The 13007-nt window shown below is 55.4% G+C and overlaps 1 protein-coding gene across 3 annotated transcripts in view; it reads left to right on the top strand.

The window, feature by feature from the left end:
- The first annotated feature begins 4623 nt into the window (after positions 1–4623).
- PIK3R5 (phosphoinositide-3-kinase regulatory subunit 5) overlaps positions 4624–13007 on the top strand; it is a 69024-nt gene continuing 60640 nt past the window's right edge. For all 3 annotated transcript variants that reach the window (XM_071573831.1, XM_071573830.1, XM_071573827.1), the window contains exon 1: positions 4624–4794. The gene's annotated coding sequence lies outside the window, so the exon portion shown is untranslated. The remainder of the gene's footprint in view (positions 4795–13007) is intronic.

The following is a 13007-nucleotide window of genomic DNA, read 5'->3' as shown; positions in this document are numbered from 1 at the left end:
GCAGTGGCAGTGCAAGCAGCTGAGCTGAGTGACCTGTTCGTGGGTGGCAGTGGCAGTGCAGGCAGCTGAGCTGAGTGACCTGCTCGTGGGTGGCAGTGGCAGTGCAGGCAGCTGAGCTGAGTGACCTGCTCGTGGGTGGCAGTGGCAGTGCAGGCAGCTGAGCTGAGTGCCTGTTCATGGGTGGCAGTGGCAGTGCGGGCAGCTGAGCTGAGTGACCTGCTCGTGGGTGGCAGTGGCAGTGCGGGCAGCTGAGCTGAGTGACCTGCTCGTGGGTGGCAGTGGCAGTGCGGGCAGCTGAGCTGAGTGACCTGTTCATGGGTGGCAGTGGCAGTGCAGGCAGCTGAGCTGAGTGACCTGCTCGTGGGTGGCAGTGGCAGTGCAGGCAGCTGAGCTGAGTGACCTGTTCATGGGTGGCAGTGGCAGTGCAGGCAGCTGAGCTGAGTGACCTGCTCATGGGTGGCAGTGGCAGTGCAGGCAGCTGAGCTGAGTGACCTGTTCGTGGGTGGCAGTGGCAGTGCAGGCAGCTGAGCTGAGTGACCTGCTAGAGGGTGGCAGTGGCAGTGCAGGCAGCTGAGCTGAGTGCCTGTTCATGGGTGGCGGTGGCAGTGCGGGCAGCTGAGCCATGATCTCCCAAAACACGATCTCTGTGAAAAAAGGGACCTGAGAAAGGAGGTGAAATACATCCAGAAGTTATGTGGGTTTGCTCCAGGCATCCAAAGCCCTTGCACAGGAGAACAGAAAGGTGTAGATCAGACAAGTGTTCATTTGCCAAAAGTGTGACAGCTCTGGAGCCCTTCAACCCCAGAGAAAGGGTAGAAAAGCTTCAGCTTTGACAGATTGGGTCACATAAGGTTATATTATCATCTCCTACAAGGGAGGTGGGAGGGGAACATCTGGGGGGCAGATCTCCCACCACCAAAGTCCATGACCCAGTTTCATTTCTCAGGGGTCAGTCTCAGGTGGTGTGGAACAGTCTTTCAGGATCCTTTGAGTTTGCACCGAGAAATGAAAAACACAAGTCATGGGGAAAACCAGTGAGAATAAGCAGGTTCCCTTTTCAGTGGACCCTGCTTCCCCTTCCCTCTGAAAATGGGGAGAGGCTGCAGAGCTGCTCCACTGAGGCTGTGGTGACCCACTGTTACGTGACCTCAGTGAGAAGGATGTAACAAGCTCACCTGGAGCTGTGGCAGCTCAGCCTGTGCAGCCACAGGCACAGCAACACACAACCTTACACAAAGTGTCTGTGTAAGGACAGAGTCAGTCACCCAAATCTGGCAGAAACCCACAGGCTGGACACCAGTGAAAGCATCCTAGAGACATGGCCTGTGCATAGAGACAATGACTTTATGGCATTGTGGGGGGCTGAGTTACTAGATTTCCAGTGTCTGGCTTGGTCTGAGTTGGTGTTTCAGGAATGTGTCTGTGTGGACTAGGAGGAATAAGAACAAGATCACAATGAACTTAAATGAACTTAAGTGTAAGGTGAATTTAGGTGTTCAAGGAAGGCTGGATGGGGCTCTGAGCAACCTGGTTTAGTGCAAGGTGTCCCTGCCCATGGCAGGGGTTGGAACAAGATGATCTTTGAGGTCCTTTCCAACTCAAGCTATTCCATGTTTCTATGATCCTAAAAACTTCTGAGAATCTCTCTGAGTTTCGGGTAAGTATCATCTTCAGCAGCCATCCAAGAGGTGCCTTTGTGCTGATTTGGAGGAAAAAGAGTCAAAGTAGAAGCCAGGCAAGAGTGATTTGGGTTTGTGAGTTCCCATTCCTGGAAATGAAAGAGGATTTGATTGAAGCAGAGTGAGTGCTCTTGTGGGACACGTTCACAGGCCACAGACCCTCCTGCACCCCGGCCCTGTGCATGCATCACAAACCTGATTTGCTTAGAAATGTTCTCTATGGAAATCACTTTCTATCACCAAAAGGGCTTAATGACTTTGATCTTCTCCCAGCCAAGTGTTTCCATGAGTTCCTTCGGTGTCGTCTGTGAAAAAACGACTTTTATATTTAATGACTTTCTCTCTATCCCTGTATTGGCTGTTGAGCAACTCTGGAGCAGAGGTGGTGTCCCCTGAGCATGTGGGAGCAGTGATGTGGCCAAATCTCTGCCCTTTTAATTAGCAGTGACATGGTGTTTTTTGTGGAGTTAGCTGGAACTCGCAGTTTGATATTTGGGGCTTTTCACCTTGACACATCAGCTGTGGAGGGACAAAACAGATCAGGTGAGCACAAAGGCAGAGCAGTGCTGACAGCCTGCGTGTCTCAGGCGTGGAGCTCGCCCATCAGAGCCGGCTGGCCCCATGTTTTCCATGGCAGAGGGAGCAGACCCCAGGTTAGTGTTTCACATCCCGTGCCCTGGTGTGTTTACTCCCGTACTGAGAACCCAAAGATCTAAACGAGCGTGTTGTCAGAGCGCAGCCTCAGCTTCCTCCTCGCGGCGGGGGCTGCTCGGCAGCTGGAGGGGAAGGAGCTGAGCCGCAGGGGCTGCGATCTGCCGGCACTGCCGGTGCGCTCCGTGGCTCTGCGCCGGCTGGAGTCCGGGAGCTTTGGCATCGCTGTCGGTGTCACCGCAGCCACCCTGAGCCCAGCCCTGCCTCGTGCGTGGTTGGGCGACTGGGGATATGTCACTCCTCCTCTCCGTGAAGCGTCTAAAAGCCACCTGGGACCGATTCCTGCTGCCCTGCTGTCACCCTGGAGTACGGCACCAGCACCCCGAGCATCCCCTGAACTCAAATGAGAACAAATGAGTAATAAGGAGTGGCACAGTGCCCCGCTCCCGGGACATCCCATGAGCACGCTGGTGTCGACATCCCTCGGAGGTGCCTCTGCTCCAGAGCCCTTTCCCCTAGCTGGCTGCTCCAGCTTGGTGGCTGCCATGCTGCTGTTTGTCACTCTTGCCCCTGGAAGCTGCAGCCTCCTTGGTGGTGGCTGGGGCAAGGCACGGCACGGCACCTCCCTGTGCTCCTCCGGCACCTCCCTGTGCTCCTCCGCTTCCTTCCGCTGGCATGAGCCCCCTCCCAGCCCCCGGGTTTGGTAACTTCCTGAGCTGCACCGTGCCCCCAAGGAGCAAAACAAGCAGCTCCCAGCGCACTAGCTGGGGAGGGCATGGAGGGCACGGGATGGCAGGGGACACCCTGTAGCCCCCACACCCAGAGAAGTTTGGCCTCTGCAGCTTTAGCCCTTGAGACACGTCCCAACTCCTCCAGTTCAGCCTGAAAAGCTGGGTCTGAAATGAGGAGGTGGGAATGGGGTGGAAGGGACAGCAAAGATCAGACTGGCGTGCTAAGTACTGACCCCAGCCCTTCAAGTGTGCACGAGGAGCCCAAGCCGAGAGGAGCTGCGGCACAAAGTCTGCTCCACCCGAGTATTTCTTGGGTAGTGCCTTGGGGCAGGTGGCACCGTAACTTACACACCAGACTTTCCCCATCCTGCTATTTTTGCTGCCGGAGAATTTCTTCTGAATTGCTGGTGGCTGCTCAGCTGGGGAAGGCCAAGCCCATGTCCCGTCCGCAGGGGTTTCACCTGGCACAGGGCGATGCTGCCGGAGGGGAGGCAGCCAAGGCTCTCAGCACCGATGTCCCAGGCGGTTTGCATGGTTGGTGGTTGTCTCACCGGGTCACCCATTAAAGGGGATTTTGCCTCTGACTGGGTTTGCTTTTTTTGAAATTCACTGGAATCTCACTGCAAAACCCACATCTATTTTGGCCCCTGAGCGGTTTTCGAGTCTCGGAGCATCGACAGCAGCGGTCACTCTCCTCTCAAAAACTGAAACCCCCAAAGAAACCCACAGGCAGGTTCTTGCCCTTCCTGTGGCATCATCCAGGCCGGATCTGGCTGCAAGTCCCGTGCACAGATGGGCCAGCAGGAAGGTGTGAGGGGCAAGCACTACCAGGGATCGAGGTGGCACAGGCCCTTTCTCAGGGGCAGGCTTGAAGGCAGCAGGAAAAGGCCATTCTCAGGTGCCACCAGAGCAGATACCAACACCATGTCCCCAGCCTGGTGTCACTCAGCCTGATCTTTGCACTGTCAAGGAGGTGTTGAGGGTTTTCCCAAAAAAGAGGGGGTAAAAGGCTGCATAGTCAGGGAAGGAAAACAAACTCACATAATGTATAGGATGGAGGCAGGGAGGGAGAGAGGGATGGGGGATGGAGAGGTGGATGGCTGGAGGGAAGGACAGATGAATGAACGGAGGGAGGGATTGTGGGTTGGAAAGGTGCATGGATGCAGGGAAAGAGGAGAGACTGGAGGAGGGAAGGGTAGATGGATGAATAGTGGGATGGTGGGATGGATGGATGGATAAATGAGTGGCAGAATGGCAGGAGGGATAGATGGAGGGGTGGACGAATGGAAGAGTGAAGAGTGGAAGGGAAAGTGGTGGAGGGACACAGGGGTGTCACGGTGGATGGAGGGATGAATGAGGGGATGACTAGCTGGATGAATGGCAGCGTGTGAGGAAAGGAGGGCTGGCTGGATGAAAGGAGGGAGGGATGTCGGGCTGGGTGGGCGGAGGAAGGGGTGGGCAGAGGGCAGGTGGAGGGGGCACGGCTGGGGCGGGGCAGGCGGTGCACATGTGCGGGGCGGAGCCGCCGCCAGCCCCGCCCGCCCGTCCCGGTGCTGCCGGTGCTGCCCGGAGCGGAGCGGAGCCGAGTCCGGCGTGGAACCCAGCGGGGCGTCGGAGCCGAGCCGAGCCGAGCCGAGCCGAGCCGAGCCGAGCCGAGCCGAGCCGAGCCGAGCCGAGCCGAGCCGTGCCGTGCCGAGGATGGGCAGGGACCCCCGGCGGCAGCCGCCCCCCAGGTGGGAGAGCCGCGGAGCGGGGGATGTTCGTGTGGCCGGGGCGGGGGGCGGTGCACGCAACGAGCCCGGTGTCATCGGGGTGTCCGTGTGCCCCGGGTTGGGCGGCTCAGTGTCACCGTGGTGTCCGTGTGCCCGGGGCGAGGTCTCTGTGTCACCGGGGTGTCCGTGTGCCCCGGGTTGGGGGGCTCAGTGTCACCGGGGTGTCCATGTGCCCCGGGTTGGGGGGCTCAGTGTCACCGGGGTGTCCGTGTGCCCAGGGCAGGGGGCTCAGTGTCACCGGGGTGTCCGTGTGCCCGCGGCGGGGTCTCTGTGTCACCGGGGTGTCCGTGTGCCCGGGTTGGGGGGCTCAGTGTTACCGGGGTGTCCGTGTGCCCCGGGTTGGGCGGCTCAGTGTCACCGGGGTGTCCGTGTGCCCCGGGTTGGGGGGCTCAGTGTCACCGGGGTGTCCGTGTGCCCGGGCCGGGGGGCTCTGTAGACTTGGTGCATGTGGAGGGTGAGTGGGAGGTTCCTCATATTACCGGGGTGTCCGTGTAACCGGGGGCACCCAGTGGCTTTGAGGGGTGGTGTACTGGGAGAGCACTGAGCACTGTGTAATTTTAGGGGGGAGGCTACTTACAAATGGGGTGTCCAGGTAACAGGAGAGCGACTGAAGCCAGTGTAATGGGGAGGTCCCGCCTGAGTGGGGGCTTCCACTTAAACTCACCAATGGGGTGTGTCATCAACCTTGCACCCTTGGGAGGCGCACCCTGAATCGTGTCTCCTTCGGGGTCCCCCTGCAGCCCAGGGTGGTCTGTGGTCGGCCGTGCCGTGGCCGGGATGGAGCCGGTGTCACCCCGCGGGTGGGGACGGGCCCCGCTGCTGTGACTCATTTCTGGACTGTGTATTTGTTTTGCTCCGCGCCGCCCCACAGAGCTGCTGCTCGGGGCCCAGGTGTGGGGCTCTGTCTGCCCCAGGGGACCACCCTGCCCTGGCTGCGTCCCCGGGAAATCCCGAGCTCTCCGCCCCCCGCCTGGAATTTTGGCCGGGCTGCTGGCAGGGTGGCAGTGAGTCACCCAGGGGGGCACTGCAGCAGGAGCTCTTCCCCAGGCTGGAGGATACCCAAGGGTCACCTGTTGCTTCCATCACCTTCAGCTGGGCCTCCACAGCCCAGGAGGGCTGAGATGTAACTCCAGGGAGGGCCCTGCTTTGGCAGCAGGGTGTGGTTTGGGATGTGGCAAGCTCAGCAGCGTGTCATCCCTCCGGCATCGGAGCCTGGACATGCGCCAGCCCTGAGATGTCCCCGGGCTGCTTCACGCACCAGCCTGTGCTGACAGCTGTGCCTGCAAAGGAGCATCTTCCATCAGGTGCCTCTGTGGCCTTACGGTGTCACCAGTGGCTCCAGTTTCGAGCCCAGCCCCGGCCTGGCCTCCTGCCACGCTCACTTCTGCACCAGCCTCCCCGAGAGGATGTTTAGCTGCTTTGGATGGTGTAAACCCTGAGGGAGGAAAAGGCTTGGCTGATTCAAGTCACTAACGAAACCGGGAGAAAAGAGATTTCAGACCTTTGTTTTCATGTTTATTACGATCTGGCTGCTGTCACCCCAGCACTCGTTAACTTTGCAAAGGGCTGGTTTCGGGGCTGCTGCTCCTCTCAGTGCAGCGAAACCATCCTCAGGCAGCTGCAGGCTGGTGCTGCTTGTGCTGCTGCTGCAGGGGCTGGTGCTGCTTGTCCTGATGCTGAACAGCTGCAATTGATTTCATTTTTCCATGTAGATTAATTCTCTAAATCTTGGCCTGATGCAAACTCCAGGGACATGCAGGATATCAGTGTTTTAATTTTCTCCTTTGTCAGAAAGTTCTGTTGGTTTTGTTGTGTTTGTTTTGGTTTGCGTTTTTTTTCCAAAGCAAAACTTGGATGGAGTTGCAAATTGTTTCCGAAACATGATTGCAATGTGGTTTGGAGCTCTGGGTGTTGGTCAGATTAGATCTTAAATGTACAAAGGTGAGAAAATAAAGAGCAAGAGCCTGGTATTGGTGGTTGTAGTGGTTCCATCCCTCAGCTACAGGGCCTGATAGGGTTGGAGGGTTCAGGTGATTCCAGGTCCATCCCTGGGGGATGGGGGATGCTCTGCAGGTTTCTGCTGAGCAGAGCCATGGGACATGTTTGGTCCAAGGCCAGCTCCAGCTCTGTGATGTTGTGCTGCCAAAATGAAGCTGGAGGAGCTCATTGCTGTGCCTTCCCCGGTGTCCTGTGACCATCACTGTCCAGCTTCCTGCAGTTCTGAGAAAGGGGATGAAAAATGTTGGAGGTGCTTGTATGGAGGGAAAAGCTGGAATGTGGGTGTGCATTGATTGGGTGAGGGCTCCTCACCAGCAGCCCCACCTGTCTGGTGCTGTAGGATGGTGCAGCTCGGCTCATCCCTCCTTCCACATGGACATCAGGGCATCCCAGCTGGCAGAGAAACAAACCAAAACTGCACCACGTGCTTTTCACTGACTGTGAAAATGAAGATGTAAGTTTTGCACTGAGAAAGAAGAACTGGGTGCTGTGGAAAGCACTGGCAGAGAGGAACTGTCTGCTGCTCTGTCAGGTCGACCTGCTCCAGTGGGATGAGCTTCCCATGCTGCAGCAGCCCTTGGGGCTGAGGGATGCCAAATGGGGTGCTCTGGCTGTGCTGGGGACCAGTGACACCCACTCAGTGGCATGGGGACCTTGCCATGCTGCAGCTCACCCTGAAGTAGTTTCAACTTCTCTTTTTTGGGTGCCTGCTGAGCATGATGGGGCTGCCCATTTTTGCATTGTTATTTTGCAAGTGGAAGATTGTGTGCATGAGTGTGCCAGGAAAAGCCTCTCAGGTGAGTGCCCCAAGGTTGGCTTTGAGCAGTGGGAGGCTCCTGCTGCATCTGACCTCTGTTCCCATCAGTGTTTTGAACTTCCAGTGGGCAGTAGGTGAGAGGATGGGGGATGAGGTTCCTATGGAAGCCGTGCCCCCACTCCCTGTGGGCACCTCACTGTGGCCCTGCAGGTCTGTTCTGCTGCATTTCTGTGCTTTGCTGTTCTGGGCTGGAAATGTCACTCGACTACAGTGGAGGAAAATGTGACCTGTGGATGCAGTCCAGGCTCCATAGATGCAGTTAATGCTCTTTCCTTCCTCTCTGCAAGACTTGCCTAAGAGGCTCAATATTCCAGGACTCTCCATCCTTGTCCTCATGATCAGAGGTGGTGTGAGGACATTTTTATAACCAATCCTTTGAAAGGTTCTCACCCATCCAAAGCCATCATTGGGTCTCCAGGTGACCTCTGCAGCCCACCCAAGGTTCCATCCACCTTGTGCTGTATGTGTTGGGTTACGATTCTTAGGTGGTGACATGGGTGTGATACACCCGAGGACCTGTCGAGCATCTCCCTGTGCTGCAGCCCAGAGGGATGGACAGGACCTATCCCTGTGCCTCAGTGCAGGCACCCAGCCCCCATCACTGGCCTCCTGGGTGGGAATCTGGGGGGTGGCTTCAGCTCTAGAGCGCCTTTCCCAGCATGGAGACCAAAAACCGACATCCCTGTTTTTCTGATCTCGTCTTTGGCCGCCAATTAGCACGACGTGAGAACTTGTCTCGCTGCTGACGCGCCGTGTGACTCCTCGGATGCTTTAATTGCAGGGTTTTCAGCAGCCTGGGTGCGATGAAGTGGTAATTGTTGTGATTGTGTGCCGTGCGGTAACTAAAAGATGCAGCTCTTTGGCGAAGCCTAATTAGGAAATAGGGACAGTGTTGGGAATGGCTCTGCGATGCGATTTCCCTAATGAAAGCTACTGAATAGGCAGCCTTGTAACGAAGAACAGACTCGAAAGGGCACTGCCAATTGCTCTTCTCTAGTGTTAATTTTGTATTTCCTCCCCATTGTTTCTAATACCCTCTTGGAAAAGCTTGAAGATAAAATGCTTTATTTTCTTACGCCTCGTATCCTGTTTGGCAAGCAGCGATTATAGCATGTGCATCTGGAATACATGAGTGGCCAGGCATGAGCTCCTTCAGACTTGTTAATCTCTGATTTCAAGGTCTGCCACTGGGGGGTGGGGGGAAGGGGAAAGCAACTTCAGCTTGTGGATGATCAGCTCCCTCGTGGTGTGGCACAGCGTGAGATGCTCAGCTGAGATCGCAGATGTGGCTGGAAGAGAGCGCTGAGAGATGTTACGGGGAGCCCAGTTGGTGTGGAAGCAGCGTGGTGGGGTTTTGTGGTTTCATCTCAGCCGTCCCCTCCTTGCACGTGCTGTATTTAACCTGCTGCATCTGAGGCTTCACCCAGGTTTGAGTCTCCTGCTGGTAAGGCAGAGCCTGGAGGTTGGACCCTGCCTGCCTAGGGCAGCTGTGGGTCAGTGCTCCCACCTGTGCCACACCGTTCCCGGAACAGGCCTGGGAGCCCTTGGGTGTGCCCGGGGAAGAGCAGCAGCTCCACTGCTGCCCTCCCAGCTGTGCCGAGCTGGCCAGGCAGTGAAAAGGCCTGCAGATGTTTTTAGCCAGCAGATGTGAACATGAGCCTCTTGCTGAGTTAAAAGGGGAACAGAAAGGCACTACCTGGCTGAGTGATGTGGTGCTGTGACAGTTATCAATGACTCTGGGTGCTGCAGAGGCACCATCTGAGTTTGTAAGAGAGGTGGGGATGGGGCTTGGCTTAACTCCAGTGCATTGTTTCATTGCCCAAAATGCTTGAGGTGAGAGCAGCTTGGGTGCTCCTAAAATGCTGCTGATCTTTATTTTGGGGTGGGTTTAAGCAGAAGTGAGCAGAGCCTGGCATGAGCAGCTCACGTGATGAGGGTGCCTGGGAATGGAAGGACATGCTGGAGCAGCATCCGCCTGGTCACGCCGCTCACTGCCCGATGCTTCGTCTGGGCAGGAAGAGCTCAGTTTCAACGTGATCTTGTGACTGTCCTTAGTAACTGCTGGGGTAGGAAGTTTGTCATCTTTTTTTTATCCCACTCTGGAGGGTTTTGTGCAGTCACATCAGGGTATTTTCACTCCTGTGTCAATGCCTGTTCCAACCCAGCGTTGCATGGATGGGGGTATGGCTGGTGAGTGCACACTCTAGGAAAGATGCTGTTGTCTTGAGCCTGCACAAGTGTTTTTCATCCCTTCCACAAAGACCCATTCTTTGTTGTCTCAAACTAGGATGAAGTGCTTCCCCTTTCAGCTGCTTCCCCCATGGCTCAATGTCTATTTAAACCCCCAGCCCAGAGGCTTCTCGGCAAACAGGCTCTCATCCTTTCAGGTGGCATTTCCCTTTTCTCATTGTTTCTGGCAATCTGTACATGTGAAACTTCACAAATGTTTCTTCATTCTCGGTGTCTTTGTGTTGATAAACCTCATAAATGGGTACACACACACACCATCCACAGCCTTTCCCTGCTGTGGCTGCCTGATGGACTTAGAGCATCTCTTGAGTGTGGAGGCGACTGAGTAAACTCCAGCCTGGCAGACCAGTTCCTGCTGCTCCTCACCCAGCTGTGTGAGTCCTGCTTATCTGAGAGGGTTTCTGCTTGGGGTTTGCCTCCCTGGATCAATTAGCTGGGTCTCAGTGAAGGCCAACAAGTCCCCGGACTGCTCATTCAAAGGAAATTGTTCCCAGGCTGATCTGGTCTGAATGCCAGTGGGTGCTAATCCTTTAGGGAACTCAGATGATGTGAAGAAATGGTTATATGGGTCTAAATCTGCTTTTGCTGGCACAGAGGGCACCCAGAGCCTGAGGATCACCATGGTCCTGAGCTTCCTGTGCAGGGTTTAGCAGTGATGGCAGGATGGTGAGTATTAAACAGCATCCTGCCTGCTTCCTGTGGTCTCCAACCAGAACATCACTGTGAAGGTCGTGCTTTAGGATGAAGAGAACAGCCTTTGACTCTGTGGAAATTGAGTGCTTACAGTCACCATCGTGCCAGTTCCCAGGAGTTTGGCTCCAAGGGAAGAGCTCTGATGAAGGACTGGCCCTGCTGGGATGAAGGCTCCTGTGCTGTGATGCTTCTGCCCATCGTGGGAGAAACAGGGGGCTGGGAGGTGTTCAGAGTTCATGAGCTCCTGCGCTCCCTGCTCCTGTGATGTGCCTGGGGGGATTTGGGGGCTTGCTCTGCATGTGAGGACCAGGAAGCTGGGGCTGTGCCAGTCTGGCTGAAGGCACTTCACAGGTGGGTTGCTCTTGGTGCTGCTTGTGGTTGTCATGTCACCTTCAAATATAGTCCCTGAGCTAGGGAAAGGGAATGGAGAGTCATAGATAGGGCCTTTGTGTGGAGAAAGGGATACCTCTTGGCCTCTCTTCTCTCTGGATCTTTGGGCTGACAGGGATGTAGCTCTGAGGCTGTATTAGGCCAGCCCAAAGGATGATCCAGCTCAGGGTCCTCAGGCTTGGACCTTGCTCACTGCAGTGGGACTGCAGTGGGCTCTCCAGTCCCAGCATCTTCCCTCTGTGCAACCTTCTCCCCTTCACATCTACAGGGTTTGGCACATCTGGGATGCAGCAGTGGTGTCCAGTACTGAGCCTGTCTCTTCCCAGAGATGAACACAGGGTTTGGAAAGGTTTCAAGCCCTGGGCTCACTGTTTTCCTCTCAAATCTAAGTGTGGATGCTGCCATGATACCTGTGCTGTTGGTTGTTTGTAGATGCTCAGGGGATGAAGAGCCTGGTGGGGGTTGGCCATTGCTGGCTGTCCAGCTGTTGGGTGGATGCCCACCTCTCCTTGGGCTGAACAGCCTGGTGGGGGTTGGCCATTGCTGGCTCTCCAGCTGTTGGGTGGATGCCCACCTCTCCTTGGGCTGTCTCCTTGTTTGGAGATCTCCTTTCTTCTTATCGACTGTGATGGTGGTGCTGTGGTTGTACCAAGTCCCCTGGTCAAAGTGACCCTTCTGTGAGCTTAGGAAGTGTGTGTGAATCCCAGCCCTGCTTGCCCTTGGCCCAAGGATGATGTGGAACAGCCAAAAACAACCTTGCCATCATCTGTCTTTTGTGGTGCTGCAGCCAGTGGTGCTGGAAGTAAATTGAAGGTTTTGGGCAACCAAGCCAGGGACTGAAAAGGCTCCTGGGTTCCCAGCAGGGCCTCCACAATGGCAGGAAGCAACTTCTAAAGCTTCCTTTGGATACACAGGGCCTTGGGGGAAACATTTACTTGCTTGTTTATGCTGTAAGTTAATCTATTTAGTGGGTTTGGCATTAAAGCTCACAAAAAGCCCTCTGAAATGGTCACGCTGCTTGTTTGTAGGGCTTTGTCTCTCACTTACTTTGTTTCACAGCTGGAGTGGTTAAGCAGAGACAGAGCCAATTGAAATCTCACATGTAAACTTGTTTTTCCGAATAGGCTGAAGGAATTAACATCAGCTCTCACTGTCCTTCATCACAGGGGACTTTCAGGGGGAAGGCAACATGAGGCAAGGGCTGGGGTCCCCTCTGGGAGGGTCCCTTGTGCTCTGTGCCACCTTGCTGGGATGCAGGATGGGATAGTCCCCGGCCTTACTCAGGTTAATTTTTGCAACAGAACCCAAACCAACCCCCAGACAACCCAACACAGCTCCCTGTGAGCCACTGTAGCAGAGTATGGAGCAACCTGACATGTTTTTTGTGGGGCAAGAAGTCTTGGGAAGAGTTTGGAGAGGCCCAGAAAAGTGCTGGATGAATGGAACAAAGAATGGGTGATGAGAATTTTTCATGATATCGCAGCATCTCTGCTTCCCCTGGTTTGATGCTATCCTCAATACAATAGTGCCACCCACATGTAACCTTGCACTGTACAAGTGGATTTTCCCAAGGACCATGTCCACAGAAGCCCCATGTACACAGCAGGTGCTGTAGGAAGCACATGGGACAGCTGGAGTTGAGGTCCACGCCTACCTGTGGTGCTGGGCTCCCTCCCAAGCTGAACAACACTTCTTGTAGCATCTTTATCCCAGCATCTTCAGCTGCAAGGAAAGCTGGGAAGGGAGCTCAGCACCTGCTGTGTGTGGTCATGGACCTCAACTCCAGGTGTCTCTGTGCTTTTGGGAGGATGTCTCCTGCTGAGCATGGAAATACCTCAAGTCCTATCACTTTTGCTCCATGTAAGTGGCCTTAAGACCCTTCCAACAGGGATGTCTCTGTGGTCTGCCCCACCAGGCTGAACAGCCACCCTGGAAAGTGTTGAGAGGAAGCATTTGATGCTATTATGTCCTTGAGTTCCTTCTTGGCAGGGGCAGCTTGGGCTGCTGCCTGTATTTTGGGAAACAA

The sequence above is a fragment of the Pithys albifrons genome, chromosome 19, assembly GCF_047495875.1.
Source record: "Pithys albifrons albifrons isolate INPA30051 chromosome 19, PitAlb_v1, whole genome shotgun sequence".
Classification (NCBI taxonomy): Eukaryota; Metazoa; Chordata; class Aves; order Passeriformes; family Thamnophilidae; genus Pithys; species Pithys albifrons.
The sequence above is the reverse complement of the archived record's forward strand: the minus strand, read 5'-3'. Positions and strand labels throughout refer to the sequence as shown.